The 26610-nt window shown below is 41.5% G+C and overlaps 1 protein-coding gene across 5 annotated transcripts in view; it reads left to right on the forward strand.

Annotated features, from left to right (window-relative positions):
- Nucleotides 1-1223: 1223 nt before the first annotated feature.
- SAMSN1 (SAM domain, SH3 domain and nuclear localization signals 1) overlaps nt 1224-26610 on the forward strand; it is a 132913-nt gene continuing 107526 nt past the window's right edge. For 3 of the 5 annotated variants that reach the window (XM_069024290.1, XM_069024350.1, XM_069024306.1), the window contains exon 1: nt 20278-20445. The gene's annotated coding sequence lies outside the window, so the exon portion shown is untranslated. Of the gene's footprint in view, nt 1405-20277; nt 20446-22406; nt 22434-26610 lie in introns of those variants that run through there. The other 2 variants (XM_069024313.1, XM_069024323.1) reach the window with 2 other exon arrangements.

A 26610-nucleotide genomic window follows, 5' to 3' on the forward strand; every position in this document is an offset into this window, starting at 1 on the left:
AGTACTGAGGTATTCATCTAAGCCATCCACTGTACAGTGCCTTTTTGAGTAGTAAATAAGAGCTTTTAGAGTTCAAATCACCTAATCATATTTAGATATCTATTTCTGGATTGAATGAATTGCTGCTGAACCGCTTTTTTCCACTCCATTAAATTTAACTGAGTCTAGGTGACTAATTCAAATGAGTAGACTCTGCCTAAGTTGCCAGCCATGTCCCTTAATGGGATTTTCTTTAGATCCTCGAGGATCTAGGGTAGAAAGTCCATGTTGTGGCCTCTTTAAAAGGAAGCACTGAAAAGATGACAAGCAGTCCCTGGGAATTGAGTTGTGTGGCTCCAGTGCTCAGCAGGTGGAAGATCTGACGCTGGCGTGACTCCAAGGGGAAGTCTGCCATGGGTGGAACATAGTTCCAGACAGGCAAATTGTACTATCTCTTTCCAAAGAGAAAGGGAGAAAGAGAAGCAAAGATGAATAAGAGAGACCTTCAAAGACTCTTCAGAGGAGGACAGCAAAATAAAGGAGGACTTAAGAAACAGCTTTGGTGGAAACAGCAGGAGAGAAGCCAGATGTTTAGGAAAGAGCACTGGGAAGACAATCAGACAAATGCTCCTATTTCACCAAGTTCCCCAGGCAGAGAAGTCATAAAGATGATTATGTAGGAATAAAGAGGAATAGGTAGGAATTTCCTCTGAACTTCTACTGACCTCTGAGAATTAGCAGAAGATCTGACTCATTAGACTTCAGGAGTGTTGACAGCTGCTGGAGAGGAGGAACTGGAACAGAGATTGCAAATGAGGGATACACAGAGTGTTCTTTGTCCTTGTTAGGGAGGAATGGGAGACTCTTGAGTTTGTACTTAAGTGACTGAAAAGGGTGTGAGAAGAGAGGGGATCTCTGTGCTAGAGATGGAGAACTGATTGAATCAAGTTCAGCTGAAAGTTTGGAAATTACAGGGATAACTAGAAGAAAACTGAAACTCCTATGCTACAGAAGGGGCAACAGCCTACAATAATACCTTTGTCCTAAAGCCTGAGTTCCATAAATCATCCTCCCTCAGGAGCAGCCTTGGAGAGTAGCAGTTGCTGGGGGCTGGCTCTAAGGTATGATTCTTTCCATGTTACTTTTTCCCCCTCCTGTTCCTGTGGTGCTGATTACCTGTATCTTTAGCCAGTTGCATTGTACTTTGGACTCAAGTATGTGGTCAGGCAGTATGGACTGAAGTCAGAGACCTGCCCATTCCTTCTTGATGGTGTTCTCTGGAGATACAGCAAGTTCAAGAGCAATTGTACATCTAGGTAGGCAATTCTGGCTCAAGACAAGTGTTTTTGAACTCCTATCAACTACAGCTATAACTTTTGTACCAACCAAAATGGAGTAGGTCCCACGTATTTACATCACTTTTTGGTAAGTACTAAAGTACAGCTTTATTCAAATCTTATGTGTGACTGAAGAAAAGTTTGTTCCAGTTCTGGCTTGTCGTTCTGTTTTGATTGGTAAGGGTGTGATACAGAAATTTCTCCAAGTTTTGGATTGCTACCTTTCTCAATCTTATAATGGGGTAATGTCTAATCTTCAGCTAAGTATGAAATTAAAGTACAGATTAACAGATTTGTCAGTGGTACTCTCAATTCAGGAGATCTTCACAGAGTAGGAGTTTGTGGTTGGTATCAAAACGTGCTTCAAGCTACAGAAGCAGTTAAGCAATAGCCTGTGTCATGTCAGGATTGACTTGCAGAGGAACTTTTCTGTCTGAGTCAAACACTGAGCAGAGATCAGTATCCAGAGCTACCCAGTACTGTGTTAACCTAACCCTGTCCTTGGCTCAGGAAATCTCTGAGTATTCTGTACAAAATAGACAAGTGAGACTGACAACAATCTGTCTAAAAATAAATGAAGGTCAGTGGTGATGTCATCATCATTGAGATCATCGAGGTTACAATCCCTGCTCCAGGGAGGAGCAGGGCTTTCCCAAATTGCAGAGATGTATTCAGTCAAACTAACTGAGGCAAAGAGAAATAAGGACTAATTCCTACTCTTCTTGGCAGAACAAGTAGGAGTGTGGAGCATTCCTGAAAGGAAGGAGGGCAGGATGCCTAAGTCCCTGCATGTTTTCAGGAATATTTCCTGCTTCAGTGTGCCTGAGAGTCTACTGCCAACATCTGCAAAGTTCAGGTTTTAGGTTGAATCTTATTTTAGTTGCCTCTTAAATCTGAGCTGACACCTGTCAGCTGGAGGTCTTTTGTTGTCCAGACTTTTGTGATCGACATTGGCCTATTGATGCTTATGGTGTAGCTTCACAGATGTAGTCTCAGCTCAACAAGTCCCTGCCTTTCCCAGGCTCTCCATTACTACTGACCTCTCAGTGAAGCTGGGAATGATGCTGAAGTTCTTCAGGACCAAGTGCTTTCTGTCCTGGGTCAGAATGGTGATCAAAACGTGCCCATGTATCAGCACATCTTGGGTAACCAAGGAATGGATAGGGACTGGAGATGAGAACAGAGCTGGTGGAAAGGGTGGAGGGAGTGGCAGGTCTGTAAACTGGCCTCATCACAGATGTCCAAATGTCATGGATGTCCAAATGTCACAAAACTGCCCTTTTAAGTGCAGGGTGTTCTTATGTTGCTGTGGGCAGTGAAAAAAAAATTGGTGTAGATTAAAGTGCTTTTACCTCATGGTTTCATTTTCATCCTTCCTTTCTTGACTCTTCTGGTGCACATAACTTCCCACAAATTTTCCTTTCCTTCATCTCCAGTTACAAATATTCCCAAACTAATTAAATAACAACACTTCTATTTTATGTTTTAGTGATGTGAGGCAGACCTGATTAAAGGATAGGTAGGCAAGGACAGCACAAAATTTCTCCAAGTATCTATCCTGCAATCTCCTCTGTAGCAAGTTTCCCTTCAGATGTTTTACACAGTTCACTGATGCACATGGAAAATTATGTTGCTGTAGTTAATAACCTTATTTTTTTCTATTAAATTTATAACCCTTACTGGGAATTAAATGTGAATAAGTCACTTGATGTTTTTGCTCTGATTATAAAATCCATATGTTTCCTGAGGTCTCCAAGTCTTGCCATTTAATCTGACTATAGTGATAATCGTTTTTGGGGAAAACGGCTACCTGGTGAATAACCAAGAAATTTATTGCTGCCTAAAACTGTAGAGGACATACTTGTTTCTGTTGAAAGCTTAGTATTTTCTGAGATAAAAGACACGTGCCCATGTGCTTGTACTCAGTATTTTTGGCACAATCCATTTGTGTCTTTTTTTTTTTTACAAATTCTGACGTTGTTTAACGCATTTGATTTAAGTGATATTTGAGGGCAATACATTCGAGTCTTTTGCAGAAATAATGACTGGAAAAACCAAGTGTTTTTCAGAATTGCTTCCAAAGTATCAGCAACTTTCCAATGCTGACTGTAATACCTATCCTTGTTCACTGGTGCATTCTTCTTTCATGTAATCAGTGGTGCAAAGTCCAGCTGGAGGCCAGTCCTTAGTGGTGTATTCCAGGGGTCAGTCCTGGATCTGATAGCATTTAACATCAATGACCTAGATTCATGGGGCAGAAGCTCTATCTGTACTCAAAGCTTACTCTGTTAATGCATTTTTCCTTGTTCCAGCAGACTTACTTGTGTTTGCAGATGCTCATTTTTTCATTTTCCAAGTTTAATCCTCTTGGAGTAGTCAATTATTTCTATGTCCTCTTTGCTCTACTTAATTTGCAAAATGATTTCATGAGACCATTAAAAATTGTGCAATATAAAAATTAAGGGTTTTCACATCCAAGACTTTGCCTAATGTATCCCATGGTTCTGTGTTGAGCAGGACATTCTTACAGCCTATAGACAAAACACAAGCTGGGGTTAGCTGTGCTTGCAGAAGATGAGCTTGGATCTCTCAAACATAACAGAGCATCTTGGTTAAAGGTCAAGGTAGTTTCAGGATGTTACTGGATGTATGTTTGTTAACCAGGGTACAGCTCTGAGTAAACAGCTTATTCTTTAAGCTCCTGTCCTCGTGTGTTTCCAACAGAAGAGTCATGTGAGGGCATTGGGGTTGGTGGACCAAATGCTCAGTTAATTCTGGTGGAGCATCCTCATGCCATCTTGTGTGCAATTTTTAAACTGCAACTGTTGTTGCTTTCATGCACATCTCCAAACTGACTGGTGAGTGCAGCTACTAATCCCAACTAATTCTTTTTACCTTCTGTTGTTAATTGATTACTCTAATGCAGGGAAAGTCTCTTAAGTCCAAAGCCCTGCTAAATGCTTGTATAATTTAAACAATGACGCTTTCCTTTCCTCTCTTCCTTTCCTAGTCTGGTTAATTTAGAACAATTTTAGTAACAGAATTTTCTCTAGCTGATTTTCCTTCAAACTGACTCATTTTGGAACTGTTTGATTAACCTGATAAGCTCTATAGGCACTTTGTCTCAGCCTACTTCTGCTGGGAGAGAGGTGCCTTTGAGCTGCAGGGTGAAGAAAGCCTGTCACTACTTGGCTTTGGCAGGACTTTTATCAGCTACTGATGAAGGTGGTGTGCATTGAAGATCCTTGTCAAATCTGTTCTTAAAAATCTTTGTCATAATTTCTGTCTCTTCTTGAGCTACCCGTATTTGGCCAAAATCTTTCTCATGTTGTACATACCCTTGACTTGACTTGAATCTTGTCCACTTCTTGGCAAGTCTTGCATTAGATGTCTTGTAGCTGTTTATCATCTCTCTGTTTCATGATTTAGCCAGTCAAGGTAAAAATATTTCCTCTGCTACCTCAACCAGAGGCTGCTTTCATCTGTCATTTTCATAGTATTTGAGCACTCATTGAATTATTCTCCTTATTTATCACTAGTAGCATCATTGTGTGTGAATGGTGCTTATGGAATGCTTTGATCCATGTTAACCGGTATAGATTCACTCAGTGAAGGACCAGGCCTATGTTATTTTCCTAACAGAAAAACAGGAATTTGGAGCTATCAAGGTGACAGTTCCTGTAGTTGCTCCTTACCTCGGCTGAGCTGTAGATGGGAGGGCAGGGGGAAAGCGAATTTGCAGTAGTGAAAATAGGAAGAGTAAGGATGGTAAAGCAAATCCCTCTGGCAGAATGTATTCCCTCTGCTGCACTCCTCCAGTTCATCTGCTCTTTTGTCCTTTGTATTAGCAGGCACAGAGTTTACAAAAGGCAAATCCATCCACTTCTGTTTCTGAAATTCATCTTATTCTTAACTCCATATTGTGACCTATTGTCCCTACGAATATCTGCTGAGCTGAGTGTTCACCACCTTTAACTATGTTTTATATTCATGTAAGTCAAACAGAGGAAGGTTTCAGTTCCAGAAGTGGTTTTTTCCTTTATGTCTTGCAGTTAAAAATGGATCAAGTTATCATGCCAAGATCTGGCATCTACCCTTTATCAAAAGGCTGTTTCTGCTAAAGGCCTCTGTCATGAACTGGCTGCCATAGGGAAGTTTACTTCTGTAAACATCTGAAAGTAGGGTGGTGGCAGTTGTTGTTTGGCAATGTTAAACCAAGGAAACCAGACAGCAAATATCACACTGGCTGAATACTCCCACCAACTGAGAAAGAGAGAAAGGAAAGTACATGAAAGAGTGTCATAGGTTAGCAAGCATAGTCCCGGAAGGGATATCCTTGCTAAGGGGTGCTTACAGCTTCCTCTGGGACCTGATAGAACCTATCAGCTGGCCAGTTTGAATATGGACAATTCTTTAAGCCACTTAAAGTTGTGACCGCCTCTGTGATCCACACTTAAGAATAGACAAACTCCCCCCCCAAGCTCTCTCTCGTTTCCGGCGCTGGCACAGGTGGCTGCAGGCCCCGTGCAGGGGCCAGCGGGCCCGGCCAGGCCCTGCTTGGGCCAGGCCGGGCCGGGCCACGGCCAGCCTGGAGCCATGGGCCTGTTCCAGCCATGGAACCCCCCCCACTGCCTTGCCGTGGGCAGCCGGAGCGGCTCGGAACCCCCCCCCTCCACTGCGGCCGAGATTCAGCAAAGCGGCACCTCTGTCCGGCAGAGGTCAGGGGACCAACAGCGATAAGCCACATTCCAGCTGCAAGGCCGAGGTGAGATTAACCCTTTTAGTGCTGTGAAGAGCTGAAAACCTGAGGGAAGAGAGAGAGGAGATGCTTAAAGCTGAAAGTCTGTTGTGAAGCTATGATATATCAGAGTATCCTGTTGTAATTTCATGAAGATATGGGGGGTGGAGTGTTCAACTCATAAGCAGAAGCACCTGCGCTGAGATAGGCAGATGCTGACGCAGCTGTAATTTCATGAGAAGTTTGGACAGAGAGAGATGAACCAGATGAACCAGATGAGGACTTTTGCTCCAAAGAGGAAAGGAGAAAAACCTCAATTCCTAGAGATGCTTCCAGTGATAGTCTCAAAGATGAAGATGACCCTTTGCTCCCAGGGAAGGAGAAGGGCCTCTGTTTTTTTCTGAACAGCTCAACCTTAAAATTGTACCCCGAAAAACTTCAAGAGTGGACCCTCGAAAGCAGTTGCGGGAAAAGCTGCAAGTCGGGGGAAGGGACTCACATCGCAAGCAGAGAGACTCCTCTTCCTAAATGGACTGAACAATATTTGGAAGTGGGTGGCTGTCTCATTGTGATAATGTTTTCATAGCACGAGCAAAAAGAGACTTCTCTTTCTAAATGGACTGAACAAGGTTATTATGGAAGTGGTAAACAGACTGAACATCTTAAGGGTTGTCTTTACATTGTCAGTGGGAGACGGGAGGAAGGTGGGAGGAGGAGAGTTCTAAAGGTGGTATAATTTTTTTCTTTTCTTCTTTTAGGTCTGTTAATAAACTTCTTTATATTCATTCAAGTTGGTGCCTGCTTTGCATTTCTCCTAATTCTTATCTCACAGAAGATAAACAGTAATGAGTATTTTAGACCAAACCACTACAAAGAGCAAAGAGGGTACTTGTAACACCCAGTTAGCAGAAATGCAGCAGTGCATTCTCCCTTCAGTCTGCTGTGAGTTAGACGTGCTCTCACACTCACTGTGAATGGAGTTTTGACTAAAGTGATTGCCTCACAAATCAGTGAAACTCCCAAGGCAAAATCCAGAGCAACTCTTTAAAAATATATTTCCAAGTGATCAAAGATGCATGTGTCTTACATGGTTCACCAGGGAGGAGTCTTTCAATAGCAAGCAGAGTTAATACAGTCATGAACTTGAGCATCTTTCAGCAGCTGTCTCACATTTTGCTGAGATTATCATCCCATGAAACCTCTTTCCGAGCAATTCCTTAACCAAGCTCAGTAGCTGGAGAGCAGCCATTACATCTTCATCCTTCATCTGGTAAAGCAGCAGAACATTTACCAGTGTATACACAACTGAGAAATGCAATTTGACTGGTACATTAAAGGTATTCGGTGATCTTTAATCTTAGCATAACTGCTGCCCATCAGGGGTGCAGTAATGTGCTTCGCAAAGAGCACAAGAGAAGACAAGGCCCTTAATGAGTTTTGGCTGAGCTGGGCACGTTCTGCACAGTGTTGTTCAAATTGTCTCAGGCTTCCTGCCAAGTAATGCAGAAGAAAATGCCTTAGAGTATGCTAGCTGTCTATCAACCTCGCAGAAAGTTTTCTCAAAGACAGTCTTTGATTTGTGAGTCAACCACTATTAAGTTAGTGTCAAAACCCTCTCTAGAGGCAACAAAATGGAGCACAGTTCTGCTGTTACTTCTAGCATCAAAATATTCATCTTGAACTTAAGGCTCTAGGTTATTTTCACTGTGCTCTGTCTCTGGAAGACAGAAAGGATTTGTGGGGTGAGTTACGTGGCTTAGTTTCTGAAATGATGGGAATAAAAGCTGGGGAATGAACATAGGGAAAGGTTGTGACCATTTTGTAACTGACCTTATTTAAGGAAATAAGAAGGGCTCTCTCTCTACCAGGCAAGCCTCACACTATAGGCTTCTAACTTGACTCACTTGCACATACTGGCACACACTTCTAGAGTGAATGGCAAGTTTGCAGAGAAGTGCCATGATCCCCTCTGGTTCTGGTAGTCTGTGTGCTAAGCATGGCAGGTGGGACTGGTCAGAGCAGCATTTTGGCTCTCTGTGGGGCCCAGGGACTTTGCATTGTGTTGCTACCAGGAAAATACCCTTTAGCCCCATGCCATTGCCACAGGAGCCTCACGGGCAGGCCCAGTGCTCAGCTTTGAGCTGGCATTGCAGTGTCTCCTCCGTTGCATGGCAAGACTGCCTCTGTGCCTCATCTCCCAGAGACAACAGGAGAAGCCTCTGAGGAAGGGACATTAATGTTTAGGGAAAATGCCAGGGAATCATTGCAATAGCTGCCCAACACAGCCCCCATATAGGGGCTGAGTAGTCATGACAACTGTGGTTATCAAGCATTAGCATGGGACAGCATTCAAAAACCATTTTGCAGGCTTTAAATAACTTATCAAGCTGGAGGCTGGCAACTGTGGAGCTGGTACATGACAAAAATACACCTTCTGACTTTGAGGAACTGACAAAAAGGACACTGAGCCACAGGTGATCACTAAAGATTCCGCCTAATTGCAAAGGATATGCATAACAATGTTATATGTGATAGCTGACTGCTCAGGAAATTCAGTTACTCTGCAGAGTAATCTGGGCCTCTGGGTAGTGTATCAATAAATACCTGCTTGAGATCTTCAGCAAGCCAAGCTAGAGACTAAGGATTTGTAATGATACCAGCAGGATATAGACTCTCAGAAAGGTCTTCACACAGCAGTGTGATAAATTTATTGTCTGAATTTCCAAAAAGGCTTTTAGAGCTTTGCCTCATCTGAGTTTGCATTCTTGTAAGTATTTAAGTGTTTATATGGTTTGAAGTAATGGATTTGGAAATGAAGGCAGGTATCGAATGCAGTGATTATATTTGCAGGGCAAAAAGAAACAGAAAGAAAACCTCTAGTGATGGAGAGCTCCTTGGGTATTGCTTCAGAGCGGGCTCATATGCACTTGCCAGGAAGTTTTCATCTCTTAGCTCCATCACTTTTCTGACATGGTGTTCTTAATTTCTTACCTTTTGTCATTCACCCCTGATTCCTGTTCTCAAGCTTGTACCACTTTCCTTCCACTGCAGTTTTCCTTTGTTCTCCACGCTCCCTGCAGTGCAAACACATGATGCAGTTACTGTGCTTGACAAATTACATGGCACCAACTGTGCCACCACTGTGCATTCCTGGCTGACAGCAAATACAAAGGGAAACTCCTGCCACACGTGGGAACACAGAACCAGGAGTTGCATCAGCACAGCTGGAATGAAGTCAGAAATCCACAGTCCTGGGCTCTTGTGTGACATCCTCAGCTCACACTGTGCAAGTCAGCTTAGCTAACAAAAAGCTGGAGCTGTAGTAGCCTACACATAATAAGAGCTGCTGAACTGGCTGCAGCCATAACACTCTCCAGGGTGGTGGCCTCAAGTGGCACAGGTTTTGTAAGCATACTGGGGGAGAAGCCCTACCTTCCAGGGAATGCTCCCTTGTGCACAAGTGTTGGGTATGATCGCAGAAATGTTTGAAATGTTCACGTGTACTCATGCTGCCATACGGTACCCACATGCTGCAGAACTGGAGCTCCACACTCTTTAAAGCCTCTGCCAGCATTGCACAGACAGCTTGGAGGGATGGGGCACCTCACTGGGCCAGCCTGGGACCAGGAATGCTCAGCCCTGCCTAGCAGTGCTCTGCAGAATGGGGATTTGCCGACTGTGCAAACCAGCCCAGGGGAATGCTGCGTTAACACGTTTATATTGCTCCTGGTAACCGAGCTGGCTTGCTCAGGTCTGATTCTAATCTTTCACAGTACACAGCCTTGTATCAGTGGGGAGATCCTCTCCATGTGTTTAGTCTCTCAGTCTCTCTGTGAGACCATCCCATTTTAAGCACGGGGGGATTTATGCACAAACCGTGAGTGCCACAGCATCTGAGAGGTTTGGGATGAACTCTCTGCAAGTCCATAACTCCTCTGACATACAAAGTAAGCCTACAGAGCCTGCTTTAGGCAGCTGCAATCTATCTAGTGCCATATCCAAGGCTGTAAGTAATTTACTGTAATTTTGCATCCTCTTCTTGAACATTTTATTCTGGACTTCTAGTGCAATGAGAGAGATACACTCATGCACATCTCATGCACATCTAGTCCACTCTCTGTTTCAGTGGTTCACCTGGGAGGCAGCTCCTTCAAGAGTACTGGCAATAGTATTTTTTCAGCTGTGGGTTTGTCTTAAAGAAAAAAAAAGTAAAAGAGTAACAAGGCAAATTTTCTTTCAGGAATTTTCACTGTTGCCTCCCGGGGTGAATAGAACAGCTCTAGGACTCTTGTTTTCTCCTTGTCCTCAAGTGATTAAAGTAGGAGTGGCAGTATGTTTCCAGAGGACTGGAGAATGTTAGGAAGATTGTGCTTGCAAGAGACCATCACATTAAGGTGAGTCTGTGACACAAGGAAAGTCTCATGCACTGCATGGGACAGAGAGCCTTACTTTTACTTTAGTTAAAGTTGCTAACCCACTGAGAAAACTAGATATGTGTTCGTGAAATGGAGCTTCTGAATTGCTCCATGAAAATGCTTCCAAACTATTGCCAATCCCATTTTCAGATGCAGTCATTCCCAGCCTCTCCCTGTATTTACTATTTCAATGTTTTTTGAATTTGGCCTCAGGGTTTCACATCAGTATGCACCCTAGCTATGTACACATAAGATTTTCAATCCTTTCCTTTCCCCACCACTTGTGACTTCAAGAAATTTTAAATGTGCATTTGATGTGCTTTCTGACCTTGACTTTTGAGCATTCAGGCCAAGCACTCAATCATTACCATATAAGTTCATACCCTTGACATACCATGAGTAATTGATCTCAACTCTCAATTATTATGTTAAGCTTATATGGATTTAGAAGGATGAGATCCTTCCTAATTAACCTCAAGTTTTTTGATAAGATTACACTCAGGATTGACACTGACAGCTCATAATTTATCTGAATTTTAAGGAAGCTCTTCATAAATTGCCAAGCCAGGACTTCAGTGTTATTACAGAAATAGATTTCAAAATGCACTAAAAATGCTGAAAATGGGAAAGAGTTTTGTAAGCAACTCTAGCAGGGGTAGAAGTTGTGTTACACCCACAGGGGACAATGTTTCAAAGAACCCAAAGGAAGAACCCAAATGGAAGGCTGTTTTTCATGGTAACTAACATGAGCTAAATTTTCTTGATCAAAACAGACAATGAAAAGGTAACATAAGAGGCAAACCTGCAGGTGGTAAAACTCCAGAGCCTGATTCTCACAGGCTTGGTTCCTGGTGGTTGGATTCACTTGAGCCTGAGCAGGTCTTTAATGAAAGCCTTGCTCTGGGGTGCACCTTGTCGTGTTTCTGATGTGAACTCTGCCACAGCCTAACAGGTGAATTCTGTTCTGACCATCCCATTCTCCAAGTCCTCTCTTCAACCTGCTGCTGTGCCTTTCTTTTTTTTTAAACTTTAAGTCTTTCTGAGGGCTGTCCTTTTTCTAGTGTGGTTCTGTGGCTTCCAGAAGATCAGCTGCTCAGGGTCAGTCCCCAGTTAGCATCATTCTATTAAGGCAATGAGTTGAATTAACACAAAGTCAATCAATCCTTGCTAATTCACACCAGCTAAGAGTTAGCTGTAAAAATGTAACAGTTTTATAAATGCATGTTTAAAGGAATTGATCTTGTTACTGTTCTGAGTAACTATTTTACTAAAAGTATGAGGAGCTGTGGGCTGCCTGGCTGTTATACACCAACAGGATCATATTCCTGCATGACTTTATACTTACATGGATTCCAAAACAGGAGAAAATGTTGTTAGCAATGAGACTGAAATAGATGATGCTGTGTGACACTGCAAGGAACGCAGCATTTTGTATGGAATGGGATGAATGAGTACGGGCACTGAATAAACTAGGGGGAAATTTCAGCAGCTGATTATAGAAGAGCTGCAAGTACTGTCCTACAAACTTGCTTTGCGAAGCAGGACATCAGTGTTCTGATAGGGAGGAATTAATATAGATTCAGGAAAAATGGGAATTTTCATGTAGAGTCATTTTTATTTGAGATTGATTAGTCTGACCTTCACTATCTTTCTAAAGACAGTGCAGTAAGTTTTGTTGGCTTTTTTCCCCCTCTGGTCTCACTGAGATTAGAGCATGGATTGGCAGATAGACCAGCCTTGTGTGCTGCAGAAAATGCAGCAGAGAATATTAGCTCAGAAGCACTGGGAGAAGACATTTAAACCCTTCCACATCGATGTTGATAAGCAGAGCTGTTGATGGACAGCTGTTTGCAACATTATGGTCATGTATTTGTAGACCTAAGGGAATCAGATACCAATGTCCTCATAACTGCTAGCCTGGTAATTAAATATGACAGTCTTATCATACAGTATTATCAGCATTTTGAAAGTATGTCTCGAAGACAGAGATACAATAGTCCCCTACAGTTCAGCATCAGACAGCAAAACATGTTTAGCATGAAAGATAAATTTTGAGATTCCAAATATATAGGGTTAAGACCTCGATAATGGAAGGTAAAGTAATTTAAAAAATGTTATATACCGAGAAAGATAAATGTGTTACCACTGTTACAATGACCCTGCAATAGTCCCAGAAGGGTAGAACTCTTACAGTGATGCCATTCCCTTTAAGGGCTGGTTGCTGTTCTCCATAGTTTTACTGATTAGTATCTTTATCAGTGAAGACTTCTACTGAAATTAATAGGATTAAATGTGTTGGCATAGCCTGACCCTTGAAATTTTAAGAATATCTACAACATTGCCAGTTTCTGACTGTGCAGGTCTGTTTTGCTGTCATATTTGAGTGCACCACTGCTTTTTTTCCTTTTTTTTTCCTCTCTCTTTTATTTTTTTTTTTTAAGCCAGTTCTGGTTTTACCACTACAGAGTCTCAGTGAAAGCAGTTTTGAAAATCAAATATGTCACTTAAGTGAACAAAAAATCAATAGCACACAAAATTCTGGGAAACCCATTCTCCAGGAAATATACATCTATATTTTATCTTCTTGACTTCAATTATCAGCTTTGCCAACTTCTGCTGGAGACATTTTCCTGGCTCTTCAACTCATTCCTCATCAATCCCTGATGCTCTCTCTATTTTAAATGACTGTGTAGTTCCTCTCCCTCCTACTTTTCAGCTGATACTACCCACTTAGATTTTGACACCCATTCTCATCCTTAGTTTTACTCTGCTTAAAAGTGTTGCCACTGATTTTGATGGCAAAATACTGTGATTATTTCTGTATATGTTGCATAGGTAACAATCCTTCCCATCAGAAGTCAGATAGCTTTAGATGAGAAAAGATATTGCTGCCTTACTGATTAAACTGCTGTGATCAAAACCTGTGTGTAAAAGCACCTTCTTGTCCACGTGTGAACAAGAGTTGGATTTCAGCAAATTCTTTTCCTCTTGAGATGTGCTTTGTGATTTTAATGGAATTTATTGATGCAGCAAAAGTGCTGTTCATCATCCAGCTTTGAAGACAGCTGTAGGAGAACCTGTGTCATTTACCTCTTCCAATTTATTTAACTGAGCTGGCTCATCTGAAAACAGAATTGTGACAGTTGCAAGGGAATCAAAGCCTAAATCCTTTCTGGAATAGAACCTTGAATGGTGTAAAAAACCACTGTTCCTCCCTTGTCTACAGTAGACTTGCAAAAACTGGCATCTGCACATGTTCTGTTTTGTTGCTCCTTTGGATGGTAAAATTCCTTGGGAGGAAAACATCAGGTTACCAGTTGAACTGCACAAACGTGCTGCTGGTCAAAAGCTAGGGACTGTGGTTAAGTTGGAAATATTTTAAAATGTCACTTCATTGGTGTTTTATTAAAAGGTCATCTGACAAATAATAGGTGATTTCTAAAGGCGGTGTGTGGAGATGAAGCAGATACTGGACATGGAACATGCACACCTAAGTGTTATCTTATTTCCCTTATTTCCCATTATAATATTTGTGAAATGAGTATTCTCCCCAGGTTTTATCATCATTTGCCCAGCTAAACTAAGCTTTTTAAGGTCAATGAGTGGCCTTCTTGGCATGCTCAGGAGAGTCCTGACACCAACCCTGTCAGAGTAGTAGATCTGCACAAATGGCTTCTCACCTGTTCAGAGGCTGATGGTGATCTCAAAAAGTGACTGCCTGAACTACTTTCTTCATTTTCTGTAATGAGTTTCTGATTTTAATTTATCAGAAGCATACAATTCAGCTGATGGGCCATGTCTAAGACTCTTGACACAGACATCTTCTTTATCTCCCTCAGTTTTGGAGTTGTGGAGTTGTTCATTTCCTCCTCAGAATTACAAGCCCTCCTTACAGAAGGGGTCTTGGAAAAGGCAATAAGTGTAATCAAAGATCTACCTGCAAAAGGCAATAAGTGTTATCAAAGGTTTTCTGAAAAATAATATACTATACTGGCCTCAATTAGAGAATAGGCATGAGTTTAGTTCTCTTCGCAAGAAGCATTTCTTCCACCCTTACTTATGAGCAGGAACAAAATTGCTGTTTCATCTCCCTCGTGGAATCTGTGATATATAAGGCATCTCAAAGGAAATTTACATCAGCCTGTTATGACTTTATACCTCCCCCATCAAATAATGGCCTTGAGCATGGAAGAGAGACCTGAGGGAAATATGACAGAGAAGGAAGAGAGCCAAGCAATTAATAATATTTATAATACTTCCTACATGCAATAACCTATGATAAGGTTAGTTCCTTTTTTTTTCTGTCATTCTTTCTCTGCATAAAAGTTGCTGCATGAGGTCCGTACAAATATGTGTATGAAAAAAAGCATGGAAAAGACTTGTTTCAGGGTCTGTGTGTGTGTGTGTTATGATTTTGCTAGAAGTTTAGGTGTTTCTGGAGTATAGGAAGAAGTAGAATCAATTTAATTTATACTATATGCTATGAATACCCAGGGAATCCTTGTGCTTAGTGATATCTAGGTCTTGCCCAGCTAGAAGTATACAACAGAAAACTTGGGTATTTTACTGGCACGAGATCACTTTGCTAACTATTAAATAAGCTCAAAGAATTGAAAGAGATATAATTGCTCTGAAATTGATGTATGACAAAAAGAGCTGTGTGAAAAAATATATTGTGTATTCACTGAGGGGTAATTTGCCCAGGTGTAATTAATGAGTTACCAGACTGTTACACACAGAATACTGAAGGAAAGAGATGGTAGGGAAAATGAAAGAGATCACAAGAGTGTATTACTTTGGTTGATACAAGTTAAGGAAGGTGCTACTCAGCATAGCAGGGCCAGAGGCTGGCTTAGAGGACAGAGCTGCTGATGGAAAAAGTCAACATGTCAAGTTACACTCCTAAGTGGAGCTGATTTTATGGTGGGCTTTTCACACAGGTGACATTACCTAGTTTTTAATTACTGCAGACAGAACGTCTTAACATAGATTCACTGGAGGACATATCAGTTGTCATTTTGTTGGTTCCAGTAAGTGCTCTGAGGTCCCAGTTGTTACTGTCTGTGAAACATGCTTTGTAAATCTTATCCTATGTGAATATCCTTGGCTATTGATTCTTCTGTGAACTTGGCAGTCCTGTCAATAAAGGGAAAAAAAAAAAAAAAAGCATTAAAGGAAAATCAGTGTCCTTGCCTTATGCAGTAACCTGAACAGTTCTTGGGAAAGAGTCCAGTACAGGCACAGTAGCATGGTTAATTAAAGCAGTAACATCATTAGTATACTAATTTGGGAGTGTGTAGATGTTGGGTCCATGTATATCAGGGACACAGTGTAATTGTTGCCCTTCTGTTCTTGGTTTATAGTTTTCTGGAATTATGTGCAGGCTGAGGTAAAAGTAGAATTGCTAAACCAGTCAACCAATACCTGAATTTAAAGACATAATTTTAGGGAAGGCTTTTTAGTGCCAGAAAGAGCACAATATTATCAGGTTATTTGGGCACTGGAAACCTGAGGAAGCTGTTCTGAGATGGCTAATGCATGGGTCTGGACTTCTGCCAAGGAGCCATGGGGATCCATAACAAGACAGAGGATTTTGAAAACTCCTTGTTCTCCTGGACCCATAGACCCAGATTAATGTCTGTGGGTCAGGTTTCTCTCTAGTCTGACACTGCAGCTTGGTTTATTACTTTACACTGTAACTCTAACAGGGCAGTGCCACACTTGTCTGCTGCAAACTGGGAATGTTATGAAGAAAAAAAAGATTTTTACTTCCCCCCCCCCACCTTCATTCAGATTTCATTAGTTAATTGGATGCACGAGGTACTGCATAGAGCTACAGAATGATGCTGAACCTCTCCTCCAGTCTCTCTCCTAATTTGTATGGAGCAAATTACTTCTACTTAGAGGTCACAGGAAAAAAAAAAAAGGTGCTGACTGAGAAACATTACATTCCTTTTTCAACACAGTTAAAAACTAGAATAATAAAAATTTCAACACCTCTCCCACTACTAGTGTAAATAAAATATCATTCAGTGTGTCTCACACTAAGTATATTTAAAAGAAGGATTTGAACTGTAATGTGTATATTAGATAGAAAGAGGCAAAATGTGCCCTCGTGCCTACACTGACTGCTGAGAGACCACAACCAAATAGGAGCAAATTTTGGCTCCTGTTAAATCACAGTAGAACTTAATACAGTGCCTGCAAGAATTCAAAGCAGCTCACTCAGCAAATTGTTATCTTGTGTTTGGAAAAGCAAACCATTGAGACTGTAGGATCATGCTTGCAATCCATGATTCAATACATGTTTTGTGACACAGGAGAGTATTGTCATGGCTCATTCATGGAGAACATAAAAATAGCTATTGACACTGCAAACATACTGTGAGCTCACCTTACTGCTTCAAGAATATTATACTCATTATGGGTTTATGGAAGGAAATGAACTTTTGGATTTTCTCATGGAAATATTGGAAAAACCAAAATCCTAGCTGCACTGGGACTTTACCTTTCAGAACTAACTGGCTTAAAAGTTCTGCTGATCTGCACACAAAGAAGAGCCCAGAGCCTGTTGGAGAGGCTGACCACATGCTGTCTGAGAGGGATAAAGATCACCAAGCTCAAATCATCCGTGCCAATGAAAATGGGTGCTTTTGTTCAAACTTTCGGATTTCTCAGAGGTGCTATTCAGTCCCACACACCTCGTGGGCTACCTTCAGAACTGGCCTTCTGGATCCTGATATCTTGCATGTGGATACGGGGACGTGCAAGGGCTGCCCCAGCCTCAGTCCGATGTTTGCCCCATGTTTTCCTCCCATCAAAAAGCAAAGGCTGAGAATATTTTTCATTTTCTACTCTCTTCAGAGAATCTCTGCTGCTTAGAAATTCATGTTACTTCTCTCTCAGAGAAGAAGCTGTTACTAGTTATTTCTTCTTACTAGTAATGGGAACCTGATTGGGCAGCTCCATAAGGAGAAAATGCATTTCCCAGCTGGTCTTTATTTATGTATTTTCCATTGTGAAGCCTCCAATGCTTGGGACTGATACTTCCAGATATTAAAGTGTTCCTTGTGAAACTAAATAGCGTCAAGCAAAAAATTTTCAAGGCGTTTGTCCAAGTTTTGTACTTGGGTTGTTGCTCAGGGGTCACCTTGCTTCTCCCCAGCGCAGAGCTGCGGCAGGACAGCAGAGGGAGACAGTGCTCAAAGGAGGGGGAAAGGCTCGGGCTTTCCCGGGACACCCGTGGCCAGCGGCAGCACCACCAGCAGCCCAGGAGCAGCCCTCCATCAGAAGCAGTAACTGCGTTTCAGTGGCACCTTCAGCTGTCCTGTGGAGGAGCGCTGGTGGGGATCAGTGGCAGCAGTTCCTCCCTCCCTGCCCAGCAGCGGCGGGGGCCTCCCGGGCGGGTCCCCGTCCCTCTGCCGGTGTCCTGGCACGGAGCCAGCGGGCTCGTTGGCGATTCCTGGCAGGCACTGACCTTGCTGGGTCACAGCAGCACAATGGACTGACTTTATTGAGGCGTGCCCTTTAGTGAGAGTGTGTTTAGTGCACGTGTTGGGTCTGTAATTAAAATGCTGAAATACGGTTCCAGGAGAAAGTTTAACAGATTATTATTTTTCCTGCACAGAAGGAAGAGAGTGCTAGGACATATCTGTTTAAAGTGACTGTGCAAATGACATTTTGATGTTCCATATTTATAGTGCTCTCCCCCAGTCACTTACATATAAAGGGCTGGATTATACCAGCCTGCCCCAGAAAGAGGTCGGAGAATGAACCTGAGTCACGACCACTCCCAAGGGCCAGCCAGCCTTCCCCCTACACAGAACCACACAACATCATTTAGGTTGGAAAAAACCTCCAAGATCATCAAGTCCAACCTTTTCCCCTGCTCCCTGTGGCTGGGATGCCACTTTGATCAGGATAACATCAAAGCCTTATTCTTCCATGCTGAGCTGTGTCTCCATGGTTGGTGTGACTCTTAGCCCCTGCTTTCAAGGTAAGCCAGAGAAGGATCGATAATGTCTCATCTGAAATCCAAGCTCCAGTTTTAACTCACCTGTCCCACTACGAGTTTCATTGGGGCACTTTGTTAGTGATGGGAGAAGACCACCTCCTGCTCCCTTCCACCACAGTACCTGACACTGTTGGAGTAATACACTCCTGGGTTTGTCAGCAGAACTAATTTGAGTCTCCCTGCACAATTTTCTCTGGTGGTTTTTTACCTTTTTTATCTTCTTTATGGAGATTTTTGGAAAAAAAAAAAAACAAAATGGAAGAGCTCCTGTAAGTTTTAATTCAAGTGCAATTACAGAGTGCCAGTCAGCTGACAATGGCAGGGTAAGTGATGGTGCAAAATGTCCCATTGGCTTTCTAGAGATGTTTTCTACTGGCTTAAATATTTGTGTTTAATGAATCCAATGTTCACGGCTGAAGCTGAGTCAGAACCCATGGCAAGCTCAGACCCATACACCTTATGGGCTTTGCAGGAAAGACAGAAATCAAAAAACCCAGTTGAGTAGAAAGAAAAAAAATTCTTTATTCCTTTGCCATGCGGATATTCTGACAACATGGATTTGTTACATCAGCTTAACTAAAGCTGTGGAAGTTGGAAGAATCTCTGGTTTGCAATACAAGATCCAGTTGGGTTCAGGGTGGCAAGTCAAAGACCCAAAGACATTAATTTGCAAGCAGACTCCTTCAGGAAACAAGGCTTTTAATAAGCACTATATTTTTTGCCCTGTTTCTCTTCCTTTCTTGGAAAAAGGTATGAAGTGCCTCTTCCCTGAGCAAAAGCGTAGTGCACCAATGTTCAGCCCCTGGAATACAGTGGGTCCTGGCCAGAAAGGCTACAAAAAGGATTTTGTGCCTTGAATGAACCTCCAGAATTTTAGATCTCTCTCCATATTCTCCTCTATCCCACCAGTGGCACAGGGTTCTTCTTCTGGGTTGTTGGTTTTCATCTCCTAAAAGAACTAGGGAAAAAAAGAGATGAGTGGTGCCCTTACCTACCACTGAGTTGATCATCATCACTAAGATGTTAGGCATGGAATCTTTGAAACTCTGACTGTTTCAGGTCTTGCATAGTTCATGCTATTTTTTACCAGAAAGAATATTTTAAAATTTGAAGACTGCCTTTAACACTTGGTTTTAAATTTTAAATACTTATTAAAATAAGACACTAAGTCTTCACTGAGTTCACCTGGAGAACAATTTCTTCCCCTGTTTTTGACACAGAATATATCTTCAGCGGCTGGAAAGAAAAATGTGGAAAATAAGCTAGAAAATCAGCAGCAATAAGGCAGCAACTAGGTGTCAATAAGATACTGCTTTAGTAGTTAAATTGCTAAATCCTGTGGTTACTGAATACTCCTCAATAGTAATAAGACCTCCACCTTCCTATGGCTCTGGCATACTTTTATTAAAAGTTCAGAAAGTGCATTTCTACTCGGAAGGTTTGCATGTGTTTCTAGAGCAGAAAAAACCCAGCTGACCTCTGTTTAAAGACCAAATTGACTTATAGTTGGGAAAGATTTAGTGCTCCAATCTGGTTTTTAATAATATCATTTCTCTTTGTTGAAATCTTATTTCTATCTGTTTGGGATTTTTAAGGGGAAATATTTATTTGAAGAGGTCAGTGAGGGCATTATTGGGAGGCAGTGGGGAATGTTGTTTTAGTGGGACTCCTGCTTTGGTTAACAACCTCTCGATGTGGATGCTTGTCTTAACACACAGCTTGTGGGAGCTCATTCAGCCCTGGAAAATTATTCAATGGGACACATCTGGTTCTTACAGAGTCAGCACTCCTACTGACTTCACTGGGACTGCTGCTGCAGGATTCAGCCCCACAAGAGCTAAATAGAGAAAAGAGATGAGGCTGTTTTGCTGAGGCAGAGAACAACGGTTGATAACATAAATCCACTGAAGGAAAGGAAATATTCCTGCAGCATTGTGTTGACCTTTGGGAAACTACTCTAAGGTATTTTGCCACCACAACTGGTAGAGGGCTTCAAGAAGAGCTAAGATAGATGGGGCAAGTAGAGTTTGTTGGGTATTTTTGTTATTTAGTGGTTTTGGTGTTGTTGGTTTTTTTTTTTTGTTTGCTTGGGTTTTTTTTGTTGTTGTTGTTGGTTTTCTGGTTTGGTTTGTTAGGGTTTTTTTTTATGTTTCTAACTAAGCGGGGGTTTGTCTGCTTTATTTTCTTATTTTTGCTGGTGTAACTTCTGTCTCATTTGGTGTCTGTTGGGGCAACTTTCTACTAGGATATCTGTATTCCGACTAGCAGTGATAAGAAAAGTGAGAAAAAGAGGGAGAGTACTTTCAGATCATAGGACAGGGAATGAAAGTTCCTCTGATTTGAAAGGGAAGAGGAAAACATGCTTGACTTTACAGCTGAGATACTACATTTGAAGAAAAATGCAAATAGAGTACATGCTTCAGAATATAACTTCTCATTGGAAACAGATTAGAATAGAACCGAGGCCGCTGAAACATGAATAGTACACCAACCTATTCATTAAAGAAAACTGAAATTACAGGAGACAGCAGGACTTTAAGGAGTGTTTCAAGAAGACTGATAATTTTGAAGATCACTACAGAAAATGAAACAAAAAGAAATTTGGAGGATGAATAGTTCTGATGGGTGAAGTGGGCATCTGATGGTGCATACAGTCTGGGAAGAGGAAATATAGGTTGTTGAAACTAATTAGGGATAAAGTAAAAGGAACTTCAGGTCATATGCTGAAGAAGCTCATGAGGGAAGTAAATCCATGTGAAAACTCATAGCAGCTCATGGCACTTGCTGGGGGAGGGGGAAAGACATGGGGAGCAGGAAGAAAGATGAGTCTTGAGTGTGAGGAAAGCTGACAGTGGCCTAAAGCATACCAGGCAAAGCTGAAATCTAGTACTGGAGAGGGCTTTCAGAGAGAAACGGAGCTGCTGAGGGCAACATGAGAAGGGAAGGAAGCAAACTGTAGAACAAACCAGGGGTGAAGGCAATGGAAGGAGCCAGGGGAAATGAGATAAAATGATAAAGGGATTTGGAGAAGAGAAATATTATCTGAAAAGTCAAAAAATGTGGGAGAGCTTTAAGGAGATAGTGTCCTTAATTTTCATCCTACAACCCTACAGCGAGTTTTATAAAAGGGGCATACCAGAAATCTTTATTCATTGGTGATCTCTGTCATAATGCCCCCTTAGAGGTTTTGTCAGACTCCAATTTAAAATAGCTCTGAGATACACTGACACTAAAAAAAAAGGCAGTGTAGCTTCAGGAGATCTTAAAACTGCCCTAGCTCAATTAGGAGTCTTCACCTGCAGCTCAGGGTCTGGAGCTCAGCTTTGTATTTCAGTTTCTCCAAGCAGCTTCTGGTTTTATAATCTGTTAATCCAGTGATCCTCTTCCCTGAGCAATATCACCAAAGGTAATGCTGGAGGGATGGGGGCATATGGGGGTGGTTTAATGCTTTTCTGGCAAATGTGTTGATGAGGGGGCTCATTACATGGATAGCTCAGTGACAGGGATGGTTATCTTACCTAAGCAGGGCTTTGCCTCCTTAGTGTAGCTTCTCCTTCTGGCCTGACAATTTATGAACATGAATCTCTAGTTCTCTGCTATCTGTGGCTTCCTTGTTACTGCAGGGTCATAGGACTGGCTGTTTTCAGAGGCTCCCAGAAGTGTAGAACTCCCTCAAGAGAGTTAGATAAAAGACCAGTTTCTCATTGTGATGCTTATTAGGTTTTATGCACTCCAGTGAGGAGGAGGGGAACCAAAGGTTGCAGGTGAAGTACATCTGGAGCTCAGCTGAATGCAGCTGTAAGCGTTGTACAGGTTTGAACCCAGGCTGCTGTGTGCTTCTCTGTGGCTGGATGGCTACCAGTGCTGTGGGCCTGAATGACACTTTGGAAATGAAAAGAAAATCTGTAACTAAAGTCATATTAAAAACCTAATTTAGTGAGCCTAATCAGGTAACTTTTACTTACTCTGGTGAATAATTCAGTGGGATTGTGCTTGTGAGTCAACTAATGCTTTGTGCAAGTTGATGAATTAAAAAGACAGAGAAGCAGAACTGGAGGTCCTTGCTGGTGTAAATCACATAGCTGAACTCTGTGAGACATGCCTGCTTGCACTGGTTGCAAAACTGACAACACTTCTGAAGAACACAGGAGACAAAAACATTAAACAAGAAAAAAAACACATGGTTGTGGTTATGGCATGTCCCTCCCTGGTAGTGCATGGACTGAAAAGAGAACTGAAAAAGTAATTATTTCTGAATTATGTTAAATGCTGGATGTTTCTTTTTCTGTTCATTTCTTCATAAATGGTCTATGGAAGAGGTCACAGTTTTCCCAACTCTTCCTTACTTTAAATTATTTGTCAAATTCCTCCTGCAAGCACTTCACATTTTAATATGTGCAAGGAGCATTGTGGAAGAATTCTGAGCAGATGTGTGGGTCTTTTAGGGTCTTGTGAATTGTCTTCTTTTCTTCTCTCCCATTGACTTTACATGGTTTGGGTCACCAACTTGAATGATGGATGCACATCAAAAAAATTACACTTTAATAGCCATGAGCTACACTTGCTTTTCGAATTTCATAGAAACAGATCCCGTTCCAGCTGGGAAATGTCAGGTTCTGAAAGGCAACATTTTTTCCAAGAGAAGTGGGCTCTGGAGGCTCTTGTCCCAGCTGAGTTCAGTGAAATGTTAATGAAACAAGGCGGGACAGAGAAACATTCCTGTCTCTCTAAGGAGGTGTTTCTCCATAACCAGCTTTCAGTGCTGGCACCTCCTTCACTACAGTCAGTGAGATCAATAGTCAATTCAAAGGTGCAGAAAAAAATGCGTCATTGCTAGTTTTCAATCTCACTTTAATATTGAAACTGAGCCACTTCAGACAGTCTGGGGCTGGTTTTCACCCACTGAAGTTACAGGTAAATCAAGCAGCTTGACATGGATTTCGTACATGCTCCCAAACTGGAAGCATCTTTAAAATCCTGTATGCAGCTTGCTTACAGCACTCGTAGGAGGTCAGAGCCTGCCCTTTCAACAGAAACAGCTAAATCAAGAGGGTATAATAAAAGCACTGAAGGCTTCTTTAGGCCAAAAGAAGATAGTTTAAAACTTATCAGCCCTTCTCCCACATGGAAATTGCTGTGTCTCACAATAACATTTACAGTTCTGTCTGTCTAGTTGTGTCAGCAGGGAAAACACCACTTGAGCAGGCACTGGAACACGTTCTGATGTTGACCAGGAATAGAAACACAGACACTGGTGCCTCTGGAAAATGATGACCCAGATATTTTTCCACTGTGAAATTATCAGTCAAACATATAAATGCAAGACTTGTAACACCTTGATACGAATTCTTATGGCATTTACTGTCACAAGTTGGGGTGATGTCATAGCACAAATGATGCATTTACCAGCCCAGACTTTAACAAGTTAAGATTAATGAACTGTTCCAAGACGGAACTTTTATATGTGCTGTTTATACACAAGGAGTATTAAAAAAGAAAAAAATGGGCTGCCAAAGCACCAATGACCTGCAGAATATTGAAATAAATAGATGATGATGCAAAAAGTGCTGAGAGAGGAGTTTACTCAAGCACTGCGACATGGCGTGTTTGTATCGTTGTTTGGGGCTGTGTCACGCTGGTACCACCATTACAGTCATGACTCCAGTGTGTATAGAACATCAAGGGGAGTTGTTCTGCCATGGTGACAGGATATTAATTGAAAACAACAAGTTGTGTATATTTAAGTGTGGAAAGAACAGCATGTTCACCCACCTGAGTGGTTGTTACTTTCTAAATGTCTGTCTTCAGCAAGCCTCATTCCCAAGGTGCTTGATACAGCCTAGCATTGGGACGTATCTCTAAAATTAAGTAATTCATTAAAGAAAAATCTCCACATCATAGTAAATCATCAAAACCCCCCTAATGCAAAACATGAAAATACCCACATTTATATAAAATCTTCCTCCCAAAAGTCTCAAACTCCCTCAGTCTAAACATGCTTTGTTTGTATTTTAGTTGCTATGAATACTAAAGAATCTTTTCTACGTATTGCAACAGATACTTAAAAGTCACTGATTTTTACACGTTCTCTGATGTGTATGTATTTTTATTCTCTTTCCAACACCAGAACTCCTGTAATTTGGAGGTTAATGGTTGCTGCTACTGAAAAATATTCAGTATGATCTCGGAACAGCTTGTAACAGGATGTGAGCTAGAAACCCCCAGTTGGTGAAATAAGGATATGGTTAGGTGATATAGAGTTACTTAAGCAGGAATTCTCCAAGGAAATTTTGATGAAGTCCTCTATTGCTGTGAAAAGCTACACAAGATTATTAATGACCACAAGTGGTCAAAATGTTTTGCATGGTCAGAAATGGGATAAAAATAACCCACCATTTTTATTTTAACAGCGTGCTAGTAAGGAAACATGCTTCATGGTATGGTACCATCCTTGCTGTAATAGATCACAAATCTATTGATCTATTGATTCTTCTACAAGCAAGTGAAGTGCAATGTTGAGGGAACTGTGCATCCATCGCTCTGAGCTTGAGAAGCAGTCTATGACACTCTTGAATATACCTAAAAGTAATAACAGATTTCTGAGGGGAAGCAACTGCAGTTCTCTGTAACAGAGACTTAGGGGTGTGTGATAATCAGAATCCCCCCAGAACAATAAGGGAAAGCCGGAAATGGGAATCACATTCTTGTTGGTGTGGTATTTTCCTAATCACTTGCTCTTAATGAAAATTATGTGGTAGGGTCACTGAAAATCAGGTTAACCATATGGCGAGCACAGTGCTTGCTTCGTAATGCATGGGTTTGCTGAGGATTAGAAATCTATTAGAGAGCAGATTTGGAATTCCATTGAAGAAAGTAATGAACTGCATTTTGGTGCAGAGAAAGTAATCTCAGATAAGCAGAGAGCACAGTCAGTTTGACAGTGTGTTGAAGAGGTTCAAGAGGTGAAGTAAAAGTCACGCAAAACCACTAAGGAGATACACTGAGATGAAGTTCTGTTATTTATTTATTGTGCTGTAGGTTTCTTGAGGAGGAGTTCTGCAGATGAAGTGCATGCAAGAGCAGGTCTATTAAAAGCAGCTCTCAAAATACTGAACACACGGGGCTAAAGAAGCACTTAGCTAAGAAGCAGATAAAAAGTCTCAAAAATCATTCAAAAAAGAAATTAGAAGCTAGTGAATTATGTTCTTTCTAAATGTTCAGTGAACAATTGGTAGATCAAAATTGTATATGAAATGTGTCTACAGGATATACAGACCCTAATTTTCATTTAGCAAACCAGAATCCAAACCCCAAAACCTTAGAAGGAATATCTGTCTAGTGATAGGATGAACTGTTAACAAACTCGTGACTGTGGTTGGATTTTCTCATTTATTTGAATACGGTACCTATGTTCCCAGTGAAACTGCGTAAATATGTTTTTTCAAAACAAAGACTGGTACCACAGAAATCAGTATGCAAACAGTGTGTTGCTTCAAGATCATTGCCAGGCTTCCTTGGATTCCAGACTTGACATGTCATAAGAATTTATTTTCTCTGCATAGCATGTATATTGGGCCTAAATTAGCTGTCAGCACAGGTAGATGCTTCACAAGTAGTGAATTTTTACTTTTTGCTTCTCTGTGCTATGGGAAGCAAACTCTATGATGTGATGGGGTGTAGTTTTCTTTCCCCCGCTGCCCAACTATCAGCAGATAAAAAAGTGAGCCATTTCTGGGTGTGCCTTTGTTCCTACAATTTAATAGTTCATAATGCTTACAGAACACCGAGAAAGTTAAAATATTTGGAGACATAATCTGCTGTTTATCTTGAATAGCATCTCACAAGATGCTCTTCCATTAGCAGACATATAAAGAGAGGCTCTGCAGAGAGCAGGGGGATATCAGACTTCAGTCTGTACCTAAGAGACAGTTCTTAGCTCACAAGCTTTCTGACCTGGGATTCAGGGGTCTTGGGGTCAACGTTTGGCTCTGATTTCTGTGTTACCTCACACAAATCATTTAATCATTGCACATGCCTGTTCTGGATTAATAGAATTCATCTGCAGTGTGGAATTTATCCACCCTGGAGGACACATTGTAAGAAAGTATTTATTCTCAAGGTACTGAG

Source organism: Aphelocoma coerulescens, chromosome 1 (assembly GCF_041296385.1).
Source record: "Aphelocoma coerulescens isolate FSJ_1873_10779 chromosome 1, UR_Acoe_1.0, whole genome shotgun sequence".
Classification (NCBI taxonomy): domain Eukaryota; kingdom Metazoa; phylum Chordata; class Aves; order Passeriformes; family Corvidae; genus Aphelocoma; species Aphelocoma coerulescens.